At 47.2% G+C, this 20,000-nt stretch overlaps 1 protein-coding gene across 4 annotated transcripts in view; it reads left to right on the top strand.

The window, feature by feature from the left end:
- The window catches only part of large2 (LARGE xylosyl- and glucuronyltransferase 2), a 119,888-nt gene that overhangs the window by 66,229 nt on the left and 33,659 nt on the right, over positions 1-20,000 (top strand). Inside the window, exons 5-8 of one of the 4 annotated variants that reach the window (XM_041039519.1) lie at positions 13-96; positions 378-1,028; positions 1,112-1,215; positions 17,799-17,894. The gene's annotated coding sequence lies outside the window, so the exon portion shown is untranslated. Of the gene's footprint in view, positions 1-12; positions 97-377; positions 1,216-17,798; positions 17,895-20,000 lie in introns of all 4 variants that reach the window. The other 3 variants (XM_041039510.1, XM_041039526.1, XM_041039535.1) reach the window with 3 other exon arrangements.

A 20,000-nucleotide genomic window follows, 5' to 3' on the forward strand; every position in this document is an offset into this window, starting at 1 on the left:
TTTATTTTTCAGTCCAAAAGAAGAAAAACCTTCACAAACTGCAAACACCACCTTCTCTTCTGCATGTTCGGGAAAAGTCAGCTGTGATGTTAGAAGGTAAATAATTGACTTTACTGCATCAATATGCAATTAGAGATAATTTAAAGGTTCAATCCATACCTGCACCAGCAGCAACCTGTTTACCAGCTCTGACAGAACTGTCAGTTTATAGTAAGTTTGAACTGAAATCATTTTTTAAAGTAATTGAAAACGAGTGATCGCACACCAACACACCAACACACAACAATAAGAAAACAAATTGTGTTTCAGTTTTCAGTGTTTGAAACTTTTCCAGCTCTGATTTTGACTCACGTCTGCTTCAACTTCCGTTTTATTAGGAACCCTCAGCACTGCAGGAACTTTCCCACAAACACAGGAAACTTTCTGGGGATTAATGAACTGTCCCTGCCTGTGGACCTCAGGAACCTGGGGCTCAACAGCACAACAATTATCGATCACAACTCGGCTCTTTTAATACTTTCATTTCTATAATATTTATATACAGCTGCAATCCAAATTGTTCAAACCCCCCACAGCAAATTAGGTTTCAGAAATCCAAGCAGGAGCAGCAGGCAGCCTCTGCTATTGGCTGAGCCTGTGTGGGGGCGGGTCTTGTCCTGGTGGGGGTGGCGCTGCTGCAGACCGCCTCATTCTTCAGAGGGAGCTGAGCAGAGAGAGCTGAGTGTGTGTTCACCTCGCAGCAGACCCGGACCTGTTCACGATCCGACGGCAGAGCGACGGAGACGGGACCTTTGAGAACCGCAGACCGGATCTGACGGCGGCACCGGCCTCGCTCCTCTCAGCCCGGCTGGGTGCACCGTGCTGCGGCGGAACTCTGCCGGTGTCAGCCTCTTCCCTGGAGCTGTGCAGCCTCTCACGGTGTCTCTGCTCCACCACCTGGCGTCCCCTGCCCCGTCCGCTCCGCGCGCGCGGCTGTGTGCGCATGAGCGCGTGAAGGCACATTTGTAGCAGTGTTTACAGCTGTTAATGTGAGTGCGCGCACACGCACACGCGCACACACACGGACTGGCTGTGGAGTCTGGGTTTTGAACACTGCCGCCTCCTCCTGCAGATGTTTCCCTGGGTCCGGGTGGATTTTTGAACCGTTTTCCGAGCCGCTGGATTAGGACGCGGAGACATTCACCGCTCCGGAGGACCGTCAGAGCTGCAGACACGGTGAGGGACATTTTCACTTTCTGCCTCTGTAGCAGAGGAAGAAGGAGCCTGTGTGTCTCACTCACATTCAGCCCGCTGAGTGTGCTCTGGTTGTGTTGTGTTCTGATCATGGATGTGTGTGTCTGTGTAAGTCAGGTCCGTGTGACCTGTGCGTTGGATCAGGTCCAAATGAGCTACATTCTTATCCACTGAGCCGAGAACCCCCCCCCCCCCAACCCCCCCTCCTCCCTCCACCCCCCACCGGGGCGCGAAACACACACACACACACACACACACACACACACACACACACACACACACACACACACACACCAATTTGAAATGTATTTTCTGAGTTGATGATTCATGAATGAAGCAGATTCTTTGTGAGGTCCTGACTGCTGATCCACGTCCTGCCGGATGAATAGTCAGTCCTTCAGGCAGACAAACAGTTGTTGCAGATGCTGTTGTGAAACGATCTGAGCCCAGATGAGTTTGGACTTGATGTCAAGGCCACAGCTTTTACAGACAAGGTCCACTGGACGGAGGAGGAGACAGAGGAATCTGTACTTTAATAGCTGGGACATTTTCTCAGGGTCAGGTCCATGTGTGGACGTCAGCGTGTCCACATCATACTCAGCCCTCTGCTGCTCTGTCTTTCTCTTTTTATCTCAGACTCTTTCACTTACTCATTTATTTGTTCTGGTTTATTCAAAGTGTCGAGCTTTTGTGATGTTAATGAAACTACCTGCAGACCTTTCACAGTAAAAGCCTGAAAGGAAAAGAGGGAAAGTGGTAACCTTGAAGCAGTTGTTTATTTTAAATTCCAAAGGTCAGATGCTTGGCAGACCTGGCCCACCTCCTCCTCCTCCTCCACACAGAGGAAATAGATCGTGCCCCCCTGGCCTTTTTGGAGGGCTTTTAATTTGAAACACAGAGAGAGAAAGCCATGAGTTTCATCAAATCTTTAATCATTACGGTTGTCGTGGATTCAGCCCCCGTCCCTGTTAGTCCACAGTGTGTTCGGCTGCTCTGTGAACGGAGACACGAGTAGCTGGTCCGGCTGTGTTTTCTGTCCTCGAGGTTGATACGTGTTTGATTTTTAAAGGGGCTTTAAAACCTGCAGGAGCCACACAGATGCTCCGTTACCACCAGTAACCCAGTGTCACCAGATCAACAGGACTGAAATATGAAGGGAGGGTTTGTACTGATGTTTTATCAGATTTAAAGCAGAGGAAAATGAAAGTAAAGTCTTGATTTTCGTTCAGTGGAGCTGAATAAAGGTTGAGTATCATCTGAAACTGTCACACGCCGACTGCTGCCATCAGATGTCAGGTCAGATTCACACCTGTGGACTAATTTTCAGGAGGAAGGTGGGCAGAGGGTGGAGGTGTGGGTGTTTGTGTGAGTCCACTCTGCTTTTAGCTCCGGTTTCATCTCCACCAGCTGGTGTGGTCTCTGTCAGGGGGTGTCTCAGAGATGCAGCTTTGCTTTCACAGCAGAAACACGTCAGTGCTCACACTGAATCAGTGCTGCAACGTTTCCATAGACTCAGTCAGACTCAGGCGTAGAACCTGCTCAGTGACAGACGTGAAGAGCGTCCACGTCCACACACACTGCTGGTCTCTGGGGTCCTGTTGTAACAGCTGTGACTGCTTTAACACTCTGCTGCTGCTGCTTCCTTTCTCTCTTACTTCCCTCCTGAAAGAAATCCTGCGTCGTTTGCCATTTGGCAGATGAAATGCATCATGGGTGATGGTCTTCCTCTCTTGTGTGTTTGCTACAGAGGAAAATCTGTAGGAACATTTTGGCTGCGTACGTCTCCCTGTGCCCTCCTCCTCCTTCCCTCCCTCTCATCTCCCTCTTCCTAATTACAGAGATGAACTCTGGTCCTGAGTGTTTTACAGAGCAGTGTTTGCGTATTCATCTCGTTAGAAGTGTGTGCCAAGCGCCGAAGCCCAGTAGCAGCACTTGGCTCCCGCTGCCACGACTGACTCCACACTTAACCCGTCTGGGAAGTGTAAAATCTGATTTAGGAACATTCGCTCAGAAATCCCTCCAGTGATTGGAATTCCTGATGACTCGCCTGAGTTTGGCTGCCGGCCGCTGCAGAACCATTTCACACTTCACCTCGAGCACTTTATGTTAATGCTGCGGTTTATTGGGTTGAGTGGAGGCGACCAGTGACGTGTGTCAGGGTGGTATCTGAGCTGGGAGGCGTGGACCCCGCCCAACAACAACACCGACATGTGGGAGTTTAAAGGCAACTCCTCTGATTTTTATAGATTAAGGTCAGTTCACTCGTCACGTTGAGAAAAACTCAGCCGGTAAAAACATCTGTAACGTGTCCGTGTGAATCTGGAGCAGCTTTATCCAGAGTGAGAGAATAAACCAGGTTCTCTCAGCTTCCAGGTTCCTCACAGACGTGTAGAGTTTGAAAGATGTGGCCGTGTCTCACGCAGAGACGCTCTGATGAAAAATCTGCTGTTAAGTTAGGGAACATGAAGGATCCAGTTTTTTTTTTTTGAGTTTGATCCAAAGTGACTGAAAGTCGGGATATTTCAGTCTCTGCTGCTTCAACTCTGACCTTTCTGTTTTTTTAAATCTGTCTCTTTCATTTACTCCAGTTTCATGGAAGCGCAGTGCTAAAATGCTTTTATATCCCTTTACAAAAACAAAATCTAAGCTGTGAAGAGCAAGAAACCTGAGAAGAACATTAAACATTTCTAAGTGTGTGTGTGTGTGTGTCTGTGTGTGTCTGTGTGTGTGTGTGTGTTCTGCTGAAAACAAAAGAAACCCCGTTCCTGACCATGTGGTGACTCATTCTGCAGAGTAACAGAGCGAATAATTACAGAGCTGTTTGTGTACATGTGATTACACTCCACTATCGATGGTCATAGTGATCAGTCCGTGATGCCGTGTGACCTGTTACCGTGGCGACAGATGGCTGACTTGGTAATTAGTCATAAAGAAAGAGGGAAAAAAGAGGTTTGGGGGGAATTTATAAATAAAAAAATGAATAAATAAAAATAAAGAGAGGAGAGTGAGACAGAAAAACAGCAGATGTTCCACATTATTCTGCAGAAATGTCTGGGGAGGTTCAGGTGTGTGCATAATTGAAGAGCACATTTTTAGCATATTTTCGTTTCAGATCCACCATCCTGAATTTTACGTCTGTACCCAGAATAAACAGAGTCGGGCCTGTTTCTCTGCTAATTATTTTTTTTGCGGAGGTAAAAATGTTTATTTGGTTTGTGAACAAATATTTGAAATATTAGGAATTTATTATGAAGCACTGGCATCAGGCAGGAGTTGTTTGATTAAATCTGTGAGCTCTGTTAAATAATGTGATGTTACGCTGCGTCTGAGACACGGTGAAGCAGTTCGTTGTGGTCGGAGATTCTCTTCTCATCATTACTTTGCTGTTTCACAGTAACTAAAGCTCAGTGTCCTGATGGTGCTGTGGTGGCTCAGTCAGCAGCTGAGATCAGGAGCTACAGACGCACAGCTCAGGTCCACTCCACTGAAAACAGACCAACCAATGACAGAGCTGGGTGTGTGTGTGTGTGCGTGTGCGTGTGCGTGCATCATCATCATTATGATCATTATGCGAAGGCAGATTATATAATGCCCATTTGGCTTCAGCTGATTGTAACTTCAGTTCAATATTTTATTGATTTCTTAGAGGGAAGTGAATGTTCGGACCAGGCTGATAATCCAGAGCTTTTAAGCCTTTAAAGCTTTAAACTCTCATATCTACTGACCTAAAGCTCTTCTGACTTTTTAAAAGCTGAGGATAAACTAGTGGCCGAGCTCCTGCGGTGAAGAAGCAAAGAGCTGAGCCACATTTTGCTCTTTACCTCATCTCCATTTTTTTTCTGTGTTCAGTGTTTAAAGCAGCAGATTGTTCTGAAAACAGAGTGTTTACTGAGTTTCTTCCTCCTCTTTCTTTCGTCTGCTTGTGTTGTTTATTTGACTCTTCATCATTTCTTCCATCACACCGACTCTGTGTCTGTGTTTCATCTGATCTGGTCTTAAATGAGCTCCTCCTGCTCTGCTGTCTGCTGAATGGAAAAGTGAGTCTGACCATTAAAACATATCCGATCAATATTTCAGAGGTATGTGCAGTATAATATTAATGTTACAGGCTCTGCTGAGTGAGCCTTGATGTACTCTGCAGCTCGTGCTGCTGATTGTGTAATAATACATTTTATTTTTTAGCCAGAAACGTTTGTAATTCACAGCACTTTTTTTTTAGCCTTTGAGAATTCATCCTCCTTCTCTAATAAATCAAAGCTTTGATTTTTAGGAAGAATAAAAATCCACTCTTCTTTTAGAGGAAGAGATTTTTCTCATGGTCAACAAATAAAGACCAAACGCAGCAGTGAACTGGTCCCACTGAGTGAATCCACGTCACTGTGGTTTACTCTGACTCGGTCTGACTGGTCCCAGTGGTCGCCCTGGAAGGTTTAAATGGGAATAATGGAGCACAGCTGGTATAGTCTCTACTGGAAGTTATTCAGTTTAGCTGTTCACATAAAAAGTGACAGAAGTTTGAAACCTGCTGAATCTCTCACCTGCTCACACCTGACCAGTCGCCGCTCAGCTGGGCGTGGTCATTGGTTAATGTTAGCGAGGTGTGAGGAGATGCTGTCGGACAGTCTGACAAACATGACTCCACGTGTTGGTCTCTGGACTCGTCTGAGCTGCACCACATCACCAAACGCAAACTTTCCTCCTGTTTGAGTAACGTTTGCTAAAATAAGAAAAAATAGATGCAACATCAGCATCAGCAGCAACTCCCTTTATTTTAATGACTGTGTTCTTTTTATTTCACTCGGTCCTGTTTTAATTGTTGACCTCTCAGCTTTCAGCAGCAGGGTGGCAGACAGATTCATAATAAGCTGAATTAATAACTAATTTCTGCTGATTAAGCCCATGGCTTCGTTCTCCTCCTCCTTTTCTACCTGTTTTCCTCCATCCATCCTCTCTCTGCTAATGCTTTCTCCATTAACCCCACCTGACGGCTGTGTGGGTAATTACAGATATATTTACGGCCTGTGGCCACACACAATGGGAAATAAATAACGTGTTTGACCAAGCAGAAAGAGACATTAGCCAGCCGTGCCTCTGTGCTTTCACAGATTTAACCACACACACACGCACACACACACATACACACACACAAACACACACACACACACACACACACTCTATGACTTTTCTCTTTAATGGAAACTCTTGCCAGAAGGTTGGACTGTGTCTTCGTGGACAGTGCTGTCTCCAGACGTCCTTGTTGCTGCTGTATTTCGGCTCGAGCTCTGCAGTGTTTCCCTCCCTCTGCCTCTGCTGCTCTGTTGTGCAACAGGATGTTTAAAAATAAAATCAATACGGACTCAGGTGGAGGTGGAGCGGGCCGCACTTTACATCTGCATCCCTCGCTTTCATCTCCTTTCCATCCGACCACAGCTCGACAGGTTTTTCTCTCCCAAATTTATCTAAACCCACAACTTAAGCCAGATCCTGCAGCTGGACATTAGCACTGACTCTTGGTCTTGTGTCACCCGTTAAAGGACGTGGGTCAGAGGCGTGGACTGGATCAGTTTGATGATTTTAGACCTGGCTAAATCTGACTAACCGGTTTTTGGAAAAGATCAGTTTTGTGTGATGATTTATGAAGCTCAGAAGCTCAGGGAGAGGAAAGGATGTGTTCTTTAGATCTGGTGTAAGGACCGGTTCATGGTCTGTCAGCATCTTAAGACAAACTGTCCAACCATGTCCTGGTGTCCCAGTGGTTAAAGTTCATACTAACTGCAGTGTCCCAGGTTTATTCTGGAGCCGTAAATCAGCTTGTTTTGGAGACAGTCGCAGCTCAGCCTCTGTTTGCAGACTGAAGGGAGATACTCGTGAGACTGAAATTGTTTGTGACCAGAACATGTTGTTGTTTTTATCTTTGATCAAATACCTTTAATACCTGAGAGGCGCCTCTGCAGCCTGTGGTTTTTATTAAATGAATTTCAGTCGATAAAGCATCGCTGTGGCAGGAAGAAGAGCTTCTTTGCACCGTACGTAGCGAGAGGCCGTCCACATATTTATTTCCATCGGCCTGTTTCCATCTCTTGAAGCAGATTTCCGTGTTTGGGTGGAAGTAGCTCATGTTTACTTTTCATAACATTGTCCTCCTTTCACAGCGTTTCCTGAAACACATCCAGCCGCTCAGGCTGCAGACTGCTGTGATGGTTGGACTGCATGCTAATAATCGCTCTGAAGCTGCGATTGATTTCAGGTCGTTATCTGTTTGCTGTGTTTGTGTTTTAGCTCCTGTGCGTCTGAGAGCTGTTGTCAGATTTACGTCGGCCAATACTGAGGATTAAATGTTAACAAGTGCGAGTCAAACTCTGCTGCCGGAGGCTGCTTTATCACCACTGTTACAGCACATTTCTACAGGTTCCATTTTGATTTACGCCGTGTTGTGAAAATGTCTGTTGACGGGAGTTTTATTGTCTTTTATTCAATCATGAGCCTGTGTTAAGAGCGTTTTTGTGGTTTTAAGACCAGTCGACATCAGAGAGACTGATGGGAGTTTGGGAGAAAGGCCAAAAATTGAAATGAATTATGGAAATGCTCCTTTGTTCCTCTGAGTGGTCTGATGTGTTAGTTAAAGGTTTTATTTCAGCTTCAGTGAAGGTTTTTAAAGCAAAGATTGGTTTGGATTTCTGAAAATATTAAACCTGAAAGTCACATTAGGCCTTGCTTTATGTTTCTGCAGCAGTGAATAAAGAGGTCGCCTGTTTCCTCCTCCAGTTTTTCACATGAAGATCAGTTTACTCGTCATGTCGAGCGTCGCTCAGCTGCTGAAACACGTTGTAAAACGTCCTCTGTGGCTCCGGAGGAGCTTTGTCAACACTGAAATAATAATAACGTCTCCGTGTTGTCAGTGTGTGTTTGCATGTGTTACAAACCACTTGTGTGAAGTCTGAGAGACATGGCTTCACACCGGGCACCGAGGTTCTGATGTAAAGATGGAGGATCCAGAGTCAACAGTCGGGGGAGGGGACACCTGAGAGGACACCTGAGGGGACACCTGAGGGGACACCTGAGCTGGAGTTGAGAACAGCTTCTGTGCTTCTGATTGGTGAGGGAGTCAAAACACGACGGCTGTGTCAGTCCACGCTGTGACGTGTCCGTGCTGTAACGTGGCAGCGTCGCTGTTTTTATCTTCAGAGGAAAAAGCAGGAATGTTGTGTTCATGTTGTGTTCATGTTGTGTTCATGTTGTTGTGCAGTGACTCCACTTTATCCTCCTTGTGTTTTCCACCACGTGGCTGAGCAGAGCAGTCGGGGGTGTTTTGGTCCTAATGGCCTGTGTCCAACATGTGGCTTCTCAACATGCTCCTCACATTAAGACGGCTTGAGTGGGGGGTGTTGGCCCTATGGGGAAGGGGGGGGGGGGGGGGGGGGGGGGGGGGGCTCCTGCAGGGCGGTATGAATGGAGGATCGGGGAGAGGACGTGTTGGGTTGGGGGTGAGGTGTTTTAGCCTCGGGAGGTGTCGGCTCTGTCCTGGCAGGGTCTTTTGTCCTCGTCGTCGGCCTGTTCGTATTCAGATCAGCTGTTGCTGAGCGTCGGTGTGAGCAGAAACATGAACTCTCTCTCAGGAGGATTCGTGTTTCCAGCTCTGATGGACGGGATGATGTTTGTCTCCAGAGGATCTGTCCACGCTCCTGCAGGTGAGACAGAGAGCGCTGTCCACCTTTTCCTCTCATGGTTTTCACTCTGTCATATTTATGTTTCAAAAGCAAACAGAGGACAGCAGCCAGGTACCTGAGCGGCAGGTGTGGCTTTAAATCAGCTTCAGGTGTTTTTTATATGTTTTAGAAAATTATTTGATAGATTTGATCTGTGATCTTTTTACAATTTAGTGTAACGTCTGTGGAATCATCACACTGTCTGAGTTTAGACTGGTTCCCAGTCGGAGTGAGAGTGGGGTGTTACAGGTGTGCTGTGTTCACTGTCATCGGGGATTTCTCTGACCACTGTTCAGACTCAGTTTAATTTTCAGTGCAGTCTGAAGGTTTGGAAGTCTGAGTCGTGCTTTAAGCGCTCGTCTGATCCCAGGAGTGGACTCGTCATCCGTCCTGTCTGTATCTGTCTTGTCGACTGTTGTCAGTCCTGCTGGAGCTGAACTTTGCTCCCAGCATGCCTTTATTGTCCCTCTGATTGACAGCTGGCTCCTGACCGGGGGTCCGGTGTGACAGCGGATGAAGGATCAGCTGCAGACGATGTGTTTGTGTGAGATGCAGCCTTTTGTGGCAGCACTTGTTTTCTTTGTTTCCTCTGCTGACGTGAGGGTGAAGCTCTCGAGTCGCTGATATGATTGGATGTTTGTGTGTGTGGACTGATGCTGAACGTGGGTCAGCGTTCGACACGGGAAGAGGACGAAACGTGTGAGTTGTTTACCCAGGAAAGAAAGTTTGAACGTATTTTCAACAAAGACCAGATGATAAGTGATGATAATGTCAGATGTTCAAATACAGATTAAGAGCTATGATGTAAACCCTGAGCCTAAACCTAACCAAGCTGTAACCACAGAGGCCTCAGCTGTCTGTCCACCAGGCTACGCTGGTTTTTCATCAGTTTCCAAACTCCCAGTCAGCTTCAGGGAGCTGAGATAAATAATCCATCACGACGAGCACAACCTCTTTGTTAAAATGCCAGAAACAGCAGAATTCACTTTAACACATCACTGTTGGCTCGTGTCCTCTGGATTTGATTTGTCAAATAAAAGCTTTTCAGTGTCCAGTTATCAGATCTCAGACGTCTGAGTGTCTCCGATGTGCCAGAAAGCACAGGCTTCCAAACCATCTCTGCAGCGCCACATTATGATCATGTGACTCTGGCAAATTCAATCAAAGGCAGAAAAATATTGGCTGTGATGGATCATCTTTCTGCAGCAAGTTTCAAGTGTCTGCGAGTCGGTTTTCACAGCGTCCTGAAACACACTGCGTGCACAGTTATTAGGCACCTCCCACCTGAACCCCCTCTCCTGTGAACCTGAGCTCAGCTGACAGTCATTTCTCTGGAAGCTGTGGATGTGTGTGTGTGACACAGAGAAAGAGCAGCAGCAGTGAAATCCTGCTCCTCAGCTGATGCTGATGCTGATGCTGAGTCAGGGTGAAGACGGAGGAGAGAGAGGGAGAGACTGTTAAATATTTCAGGAAGGTCGACGGGAGCAGCAGCAGCTCCGGGTTCTCCTCGCCCATTCAGCCTCACTGAAACCAGCGTAGTCTGATTATATACATGCAAGAAACCAGGACCCTGGTTCCAGAAAACCTCTAAAGGCAAAGATGATAATAACTCAGAGTTATAATGAGACTAAGATCACGTTAAAGACGCTGGTCTCAGAGGATCCAGGTCACAGAGGAACTCAGAAACTTGTTTTGTTCGCTCCACTTGGAGAAAACTTGGCCTGAAGTCTTCGTCCTGCACGTTTAAATGTAAATAACTGATCAGACACCTGATCACCACCTGATCAGCTTCCAGTGTTTGTGTGATCCCCTGCTCTGACGACACAAAGCAGGTTTGTTGTACACAAAAGGTTTTGCTGTTATGTAAAGGCGACTGTGACCCGGTTGGTTAAGTCCATTTTTAGCTGTGACTGATGCTTCTCTCCTGTACTTGAACACACTGGAGTAACGTACATGAAGTCACACTCTGGTTATGTACCTGCGAGCGAAGCTTTTCCTGCCTCGCTCTCATAAGTACAACTGAATGTACAAGTGTGCTGCTCTTTATGTTTTTATAGCTGTGTGTGGGATGTGACTCAGGTCTTGGGTGTGTGAAACACATGCTGCTGCTGTGTGTGTGTGTGTCACGATGAGAGGTGTGTAACCAGGCGAGGCCGTGTAAGTACGCGTCGTGACCGTTGTCTGTCCTCTGCTCGTTTGTGTCTCCGGACGGCCGCCGGCGTTATTGTTCCAACAGAAGGCGCCGTCGTGCAGCTAATGAACCCGTGAAAGCTAACGCGCTCGGCCTGCTGGTCGCACACGACGAGCAGAATGAAGGAGATAAAAAGCGAGGTAATGTTTTAAACTGTGTAAAAGCAGAAATGCATTAAACATGATCTGCTAATGTTATTCATAAGCACAGCACAGAATCTATTTTACCAACTTTCCTGAACTCAGCGCCCTGAGTAACCTATAGGATCACCTGTGCAGCGTCTTCTTATGAGCCATACGTACGATGTATTGTTCGGTGACGTCTTGTGGTGGTGCAGATTCTCACAGGAGTAAAGGAGGAAGTCATGTGACGGGGACGATGGATGGGCCAACGAAACACAGGACTGAACTGCTTGTTTGTACTGTAACCATGACAACGATGGTTCATCGCGCCAGCCTCCGTGTGGGCGCTGATGGTCCTACAGGTCGCCTTAGAGGGAGGGGACAAACGGCCTGTGTGTGCGTGTGCGTGTGTGTGTGTGTGTGTGTGTGTGTGTGTGTGTGTGTGTGTGTGTGTGTGTGTGTGTGTGTGTGTGTGTGACTGACACTGACCCACAGATGAACCTCATCTCTTTGTGTCTGCTGGTAGAATTAATCTCTGCATGACTTATTTCTGGCTGTCAGTTGTTTTTACAGAGTCTGAGAAGCAGCGCTCAGGACGACGCGCCACAGGCTAAACACGAGCAGACTCTGAAATCCAGCTCGGATTCTTACTGGAGTTTAAAGCTACTGCAGGGGAAGCTTAAAGGGGAAGACGGTTAGCTGAGGGATTAATGCAGCCTGGGTCTAATTCCATTTTTAAACATTTAAACTTGATAAGATTTGAAGTGTCTGATAAGAAAGAGAGCGTAATGTGATGCGGCGCTGATATAAAAACACTCAGCTCATCGCGGTGAAATCAGAATTAAAATCAGTTTTCTCATTCTTCATGATGCATCATCTCCCTGTGCTCAGATGGGTTTTCCTCTCCGAACGATGACGAACAGCAGAGAACAGCTTGTTCTCACAGAGAAGAATGAGCTCTGACTGTGTGCAGAAGAATCTGGCCGTGCTTTTTATTTAAATAAAGTTTTTCCAGCAGAACAGATTTGACGGAGGAACACGAACCTGTTCAGTGACAGCAGGACCCTGTGCTTCTGCTGCACTGTACTTAAACTCTCCATGAAATCACCGCTAATGAATGCCCGCGCTGTTGTCATGACAACAGAAACAATGGCTGTGGATATTTCAGTGGGAACACCTGAGTTGTGTTTAGCTATAATTAAACAGAAGATGAGTGACTGTAGAGAAAAATGGAGGCGACACAACAGGGATGGACGACAAACCCAGATAACTGAGAGAAACTCCGTGACGCCGAGATAAATCAGCTTCAGTGTGGACGTCTGACGTGGACGATGTGACGTGGACGATGTGACGTGGACGATGTGACGTGGACGATGGACTTCCTGTTCTGTAGCTGCAGCTTTAACTTTTCCAGAGCAAAGTGCTGATTGCTGTCACCTCCACACTGATGTGTGACTCTAACACCTCTGTGTGACGGCTTGCTTCAGTTTGTCTCTAAAAACCAGGACCTCTCGCTTCACCCGACGTTTACTCGGTTTGGCCTCTTTGATTCAGCAGAGAACCAGAGAGAAACTGAAGCGAGACCAACGCGAGGAAACGAGGAGAGAAACCTGTCAGACAAACACAAAACCAGCTGCTCTCACCAGGGTCTGGATCTGGATCCACGTCAGCACAAACATCACGTAACATTTAACTTATAAAAACACGTTGAAGACATAGTTGGTTGATAAAGGTTTTTTAAGCCGTTCACCAAACAGGAGTCAGGATTAAGTGGCACCGTGCGTCAGTGCTAGACTCAGGCTAAAAAAAGCCAAAGAGGTGTGATGTGTGTGAGTGCAGGCGCTAAACTCTCTCCCAACGTGTTAACACCTCAAATCTCTCTGAAACGTGATGAACATGGACAATTTCTGTGAGAGCTTTATTTAGGAGCAAATATAACTAAATCTCTATATGTTTCTATACAAGTTTCAGATTCAGAGGCATAAAAAACGCATGTGTCACCTGTGACATCTGCTCTGTGAACGTCAGTCAGAGTCTCCGGTGTCAGATGTCAGTTGGATCTGTCTCGTCTGCCAGATTTGGTTTTAGGGATGTGGAACTGGGACAAAGTGGAGTGAGAGGCAGCATGGACCAGCTATGGACCGGCTGTGGACCGGCTGTGGACCGGCTGTGGACCGGCTGTGGACCCGTTATGGACCCGTTATGGACCGGCTGTGGACCGGCTGTGGACCGGCTGTGGACCAGTTATGGACTGGCTATGGACCGGCTGTGGACCGGCTGTGGTCCAGTTATGGACCGGCTATGGACCGGCTGTGGACCGGCTGTGGACCAGTTGTGGACCGGCTGTGGACCGGCTGTGGACCGGCTGTGGACCAGTTGTGGACCGGCTGTGGACCGGCTGTGGACCGGCTGTGGACCGGCTGTGGACCTGTTGTGGACCGGCTGTGGACCGGCTGTGGACCGGTTGTGGACCGGCTGTGGACCGGCTGTGGACCGGCTGTGGACCAGCTGTGGCACCTCTGGGCCGGTTGTTTCACGTCATTCTCGATGACTCTGGCCTGATGTGATTTGGACCCCTGTTTTTTTTCTGTGGTCATGTGACTGTTCCAAGTCAGATTCACTGAACTGTCTTAACTGTGTGTAGTTGTTGTAAATCGCTGATTTCACACTAACAGAAACCACCCGTCCATGAGGAGGAGGAATTTCACAGACCTGCTGTCCGTCGTTAGGTTACAATAAAAAAAAAAAAGTACATCTGTCAACAGTGTGTCATCAGAGCAGCGCCACGCTGTGATAGAAATAAAGAGGGAACGCTGCCGTCCATGACTAATATGAGAGGCGGTCACAGACCAGAGAAGTGTACAGCCTGCAGCAGGTGATGTTACCCTGTCAGGTGTTAGAACAGAGGATGATGCTGGACAGAGACCTGCACAAAGACCCTGAAGCAGCGAGACGAGTCCCAATTTTCCTACCAAACACTGAAATGTAGAAGCTGCTGCTGTGGGAAACTTCCCTCAGAGGAACGGAAAACCGAGCTACGCCGTCCTCCGCCTCGGTTTCAGTCGCTGGGCACTGGGTGTAGTCGTGTTGCGGTGGTGTAGCTGGGATATCTGGGAGTTGAGGGGTGTAATGAAGCGTGGAGCGGTGCTGTGATAACCTCATTATTCTCCACCACTCGCTCCAAAATACTCTGCCAGCCCCACCAGTTACTGAGGCAGCAGTAGAGAGGGAGTCGATGGGTTAATCGTGCATGCAGAGTGGATATCTGTGTGTGTGTGTGTGTGTGTGTGTGTGTGTGTGTGTGTGTGTGTGTGTGTGTGTGTGTGTGTGTGTGTGTGTGTGATCTAAGCCACCATTGCTCTGGTTTCTTGTTTGTTTTACAGAAGTAGATCTCTGTGGAACATTACAGAGAATGATTGATGTTTTATTTTGAATGTGAAAAGCAAAATTACATTTAAAAGATGAAACAATGCAAAAATAAACCAGGAAAAATTAGAATATTAAATTCACACCAGTGGCCTGAAGTTGTCTGCAGCACGCTGAGCAGCTGCTTTCTGTCAGAGGAAACGTGTATTTGTCCTCTAACAGCAGTAAAAAAACGATTTTTGAAACCAGTGAACTTCTCTCTAAAAAAATCGTCATATTTTCAGCGTGGAGGAAAGGGCGAGCCACCTCTTCTCCCCGTTTCGTTGCAGTTTGCCGAGCTGCAGCAGAAGAAGTGCAGTCGAAGCTTTTAACCCCCCCGACCCCTCCTCTTCATTCCCCCACCTCCAACCAAAGCCAGAATCCCTCCCAAAGTCCCTGAACTCATCTGAAAATCTTTCTTATCTCAGCTCCTCCCTCTGTTCTTCGCCCAGCAGCAGCATCTTCGGCTGTTTCAACTGTTCTGAGAATTCAAGGCTTCAGAATCCAAATTCATCTCCACGTCCAACCTGAGCGCCGAGAATATTCCGGCCGCCCTGCAGCAGTTCACTGCTTCACTCGTTCATTATGAGAGACCAGAGACCAGGTTCACATCCAGACCCCGTCTGTGGCTCAGTGTAAATAAACAGGCTGAACCTGTTCTGTGTTAAACCAGAGCAGGATCCTTCCCTGAACCTGAACCAGGTGCTGAGAGATCCTGAGCAGAACCAGAACCAGGTTCCTGATGCTGGAGTCTCTGCAGGTGGATGTTGAACTGAGCGATCAGAGATTCAGGTGGAAAACAAACAGGTGGTCTGAACATTTTACTGATCTGTTTTGGATCAACATGTTTCTGACTCGTCACATACGTAAATATCAACGTTTCCTCTTTACACAGATAAAAAAACATGATCGTCAACATCGTGTTTCCTACAGAACCTCTTTGCTGCTGCGGTTTAGTTGTAGATCAACATAATTTTTAGGAAACATGGTTACTTCATGAGGAGTACACATATACTGGATAAATTGAAGTGCATTATGGGATTACTCCGAGATCTAAATCCAGTTTACCTGCCGTCTTACTGTGGACTTGTGACACTGGTTGTTGCTGTTGTTTGCCTGCTTGTTGTCTTGTTGTGCAGAGTCTTCCTGACGTATTCACTTATTTTGAACCTTGTCCAAAGGCTGCACCTGCAGTTTGATCACACGTGATTTCTCCTCCTTGCAGCTCTGCCGTTTGCGTCGCGTTGCTTTGAAAAGTCGCACATCAAAGCGCTGATTGCCGGACCTCGTCTGAGGCGACAAAAGGCTGCTAATTGGCTTCAGTCCAGCGTGACTCACGTTTGTGTTTGTGATGGTGATTAAGTCACTTTCATTTTTAATTGTTTTTTTTTTTGATCGTGTGTCTGTGATTTCCTCGTCTGTTCCTGCCTGGTTTGAGGATCACGGACGCGTCTCCTGATCTCTGATCTGACTCAGCTTCACTGAAATCTGTGGAAACTCCAGTACAGGTTGTGGTTCCTGCTCAGACCGGATGATATGAAAAAAGTGTCTGCTGCACTCAAATGTTCTGTGTTTGAAATCGATTCGACGGCTGTTGGCTGCTCTTCCTCCGACTTTTCCTCCGATCGTTCTAAACACACGTGTAAAAAAACCTTTTAGAAACCTGAGCCCACAGGATCAGTTCATCCAGCAGACACTGTGTCGGGGTTAAACTCTTATTCCTTCAGCCTCATGAAGAAAACCTGATTTCTCTTTCACTTCACTGAGTGAATGGAAGCATCAGATGACTGAGGAGCAGGCAAACTAATCTGAGTCTGAACCTCCTCTGATTCTCTTCACTGCCAGATGAGTCAGAAAGAGAAGGAAAGAAATGACCCTCACTCACACTGGGCAGGGCTCTGTTTGGGGTGTGCCCCCCCAGCACCACTGCCCCCCACCCCACCCCCCAGGTCGTATCAGCATTAATGGCTGCTGTTGTTTCACACTACGAGCCAATCTGGCTGTGCTCCTGGAGCCATCAGTGGGCTGTTAGCACACAAACAACAGCAGTGCTGCTGCTATCAGCTGCAGTAAAAACAGCCCAGGACCTCCCGCGGTTCAGGATGGCTCCACCCGCCCCCCCACACCCCCCCACGTCTTCCTTGATGGGGATGCAGATTAGACTGTCGGCATGCGGGGCGGCGGTTTGTCACGGGCTCTGGCTCGGTTTGGGCTCCGGGGCAGAATTTGGTGGTGTTTCTGACAGACGTCGTGTCGCCTCCCTCTGTTCTGCACGGCTGCAGAGACGAGCCACCATCTGGACGGAGCCCAGCGAGCGCTCGGGAGGACAAAATAAAGACAAGACTCTTTGTTGTTTGTCTTTGTTGAGTTTCTTTCTGTCTTCTTTCACTCTCTGAACTGTTTGTCTGTGTGGGGACATTCATACAGAGACTGTAGAGGGACAACTTCCTGATGCTGCGGTGGAAGTCCAAATACGATGAGACGGGATTTTACTGTTCTGTGAAGTTATTATGGAAACAGTCAATCAAACTTTACAGTGACTCGGTTACTGTGACCAGTGCGCTGTGTTACTGGATGACAGGTCGAGCTGGATTCAGCGTTTTGTTGCTGCATCAGGATCCGTACTGCGTCCACACCGTGGAGTTTGATCACTGTCTCTGTCCTTGAGTCTTTGAGGACTCGTTTTTTGGGGGGGCTTGGGTAAAGTCTTAATTATCTTTGACCTGCTGCACAGGAAGTGATGTGGCGGTTAGCCTGAACAGTGACAGCCTCCGCAGCTGAAGATGCCTCCAGCTGCAGAAACTGTGCAGTGTTTGATTGACAGGTGAAGCGTGGTGCAGGAAAACAGCGATGAGTTCAAATAAAAGCAACAAAAACAAGAAGAAGAAAATTAAGAAAAGATCTGCAGATTAAAACTTTACTGACGACAGCAGCGAGCGTCTGTCTGCTGTTTGATTGACAGCTCTGTTGATCGTCTTCCTTAAAAAAAAAGTAACAGCAGTTTTCCTCCATCTCTCCGTCTGTTTGTCATTTTGCATTGATTTATCTTTAACACCTCAGACATATTTTCTGCTGATGTGTGATCGTCTCAGTCCTGTCACACAATAAATCCGTCATCTCACGCTTAATGTTTTCTTACAGACTGGATTTTCTCCTGGAGGTTCCTGTGGACTGCGACTGAGGAGCTGCTCCGTCACTTCCCTTCACTTTTCCCACACTTGGATTTCCGTGAATCTGGTGAGGAGCTCGTGCTTATTTTTTTTCCCCTCACTTTGAGTGTCACACTTTTCGCTCTTGTGTTTTGCTCGGTGAACGTGTGTGGGCGTGTGCGCAGGTTTTATTGTTGCAGAGGAAAATGACTGAAGTGTAAAATCAGTCGTATCAAGACAATAACAGGTATCAGTTTGTGTCTGAGGCTCAGAGAGATGGAAATTCAGAGGGACGGGGACGGGGACGGCAACGAGGCGTCACACTCTCTGATGTTTTGTTTTGTTGTTGATTCCTCTGCGTTCACTTTGACGTGACTGATTTCAGTGGGATGACAACACAGAGGTCATCTGATCTATTTTATTTGGCTTTTGAGGAATTAAAGGTTGTTTTTTTTTCTTCCTCTTCTGCTGCAGCACTTGTGGATGTTGCAGTGGAAATTATTAATGTGTGCTTCAAGCGTTTTTGGTACAAATTTAGCACAGCAGCAGTGAGTGTGATTCAGAGGAGCCAGCTTTGAAAAGAAATCATGGACAGATCAATATTGCAATAGGTACGGCTTTTTGTAGAGTATATATATATATACTCACTAAATATAGGCAACGCAGTGTTTTACATAAAAAGGTTTATTTCTAAACCTGCTTCAGACGTCTGATTCATTCTCCACGTTATTTAATTTGATTCAGATGAGTCTGGCGTCTGGTGTGTCACCTGACGACTGTTTCCTCCGATGCTGATGTTTTGTACGAGAGATTAAAAATGCTGACGTCATGAAAAGCCTGGTGTCAGTCTCTGCTAACAGCCCGCTGACTCAGCTGCTACCACCACAGCAACCCCTGATTTCAATGAGCACATGAATATTTTAGACTTGGGAGTGAAGGCATCAGAGCCTGGAAATGTTAAATTGATGTGTTGTGAGTTGTCGTGTCAGTCGCTGCTGATTGGTTAGACAAAGACAACGGGGCTGATTCACCACCCAGCAGCAGTAACACCACCTCCTGTCAGACTCCACAGGAGCTCTCAGGTGGTAAATGTCTCCGCTTTTTCTTGCTTGTTAATGAAAATGTCAGCGACCGTGATATTTGTAGGAAGGCTGTCAGCTCCAGTCGTGACACCTCAGATTTGTTCAGACAGATCAGAGCTAATCAGCAGAGAGAGCAAACAGAGCTGCTCACACACTTATTGATTCCTCTAACGTGGATCAGCTCCTGGGTCTGACTTCTGTGTGTAGGTGAATCAGTTCAGTTCAATGGAAACACATTCAGATCTAATCAATGAAACGTATCTGTCGCCGCACTGGCATCAGATGACGATCGGAATTTGTGGAATCAGCCGTCGCTCATTTGCCTTTGACTGGCAGGACACTTCCTGGGTCAAAGTTCACTGGAGGGAGGCCTGAGCTCCGGCCTGCTCCTGGTATCAGTTCTGTCTGATTCCACGCTGCCACCTCCCACATCTCCTCCAGGCTTTGTCGCACGTTCCCTTAACACATCCACGTAAAACGGGTTTGCTTTCGTTCAGACCTCACAGTCCACACGGCAGCGCCGCGGATTCTGCTGCAGGCGTGTTAGTGAGGCAGCGACTGCACGAAATGATGTCATTTCCGAGGCGCTGGGACACGGCTGCAGTTGTGGTGTTTTCATCCTGATAAGATAAAAGAAGCGGCGTTGTGTGATCCGTCCTTCCTCCCGCTCCTCCGGCTTCAGCAGATTATTTAGAATTTGGGAATAAACGGCCTCTGAAGTCTGAGCAGCAAGAGAGGATCTACCATCGCTGTCAGCCCCATCACAAGACATAAAACTGTTGGTTGAATTAGCTGTGGGAAGCTGTGTGTGTGTGTGTGTGTGTGTGTGTGTGTGTGCGTGCGTGTGTGTGCGTGTGTGTGTGCGTGTGTGTGTGCGTGTGTGTGTGTCTGAGCTTATATCCTATATAAAGTTAGTTAAATTAGCTTCACCTCCGCTGACTACAGCCATAAAACGTAGCTTCTGCATTAATGCGTCAGTTGTATAATGTGTGATAGTAAAACACTTACAGGGGCCGTTTTCTGCGTTAGGAGCTGCTCGCTTTTACCCATGATTCCGTTCTTTTTGCTGACATTTCAGTGCAGCTCTGATGTTGCAGTGTTGTTTCTTTCAG

This window comes from Toxotes jaculatrix, chromosome 1 (genome assembly GCF_017976425.1).
Source record: "Toxotes jaculatrix isolate fToxJac2 chromosome 1, fToxJac2.pri, whole genome shotgun sequence".
NCBI classification, from domain to species: Eukaryota; Metazoa; Chordata; class Actinopteri; family Toxotidae; genus Toxotes; species Toxotes jaculatrix.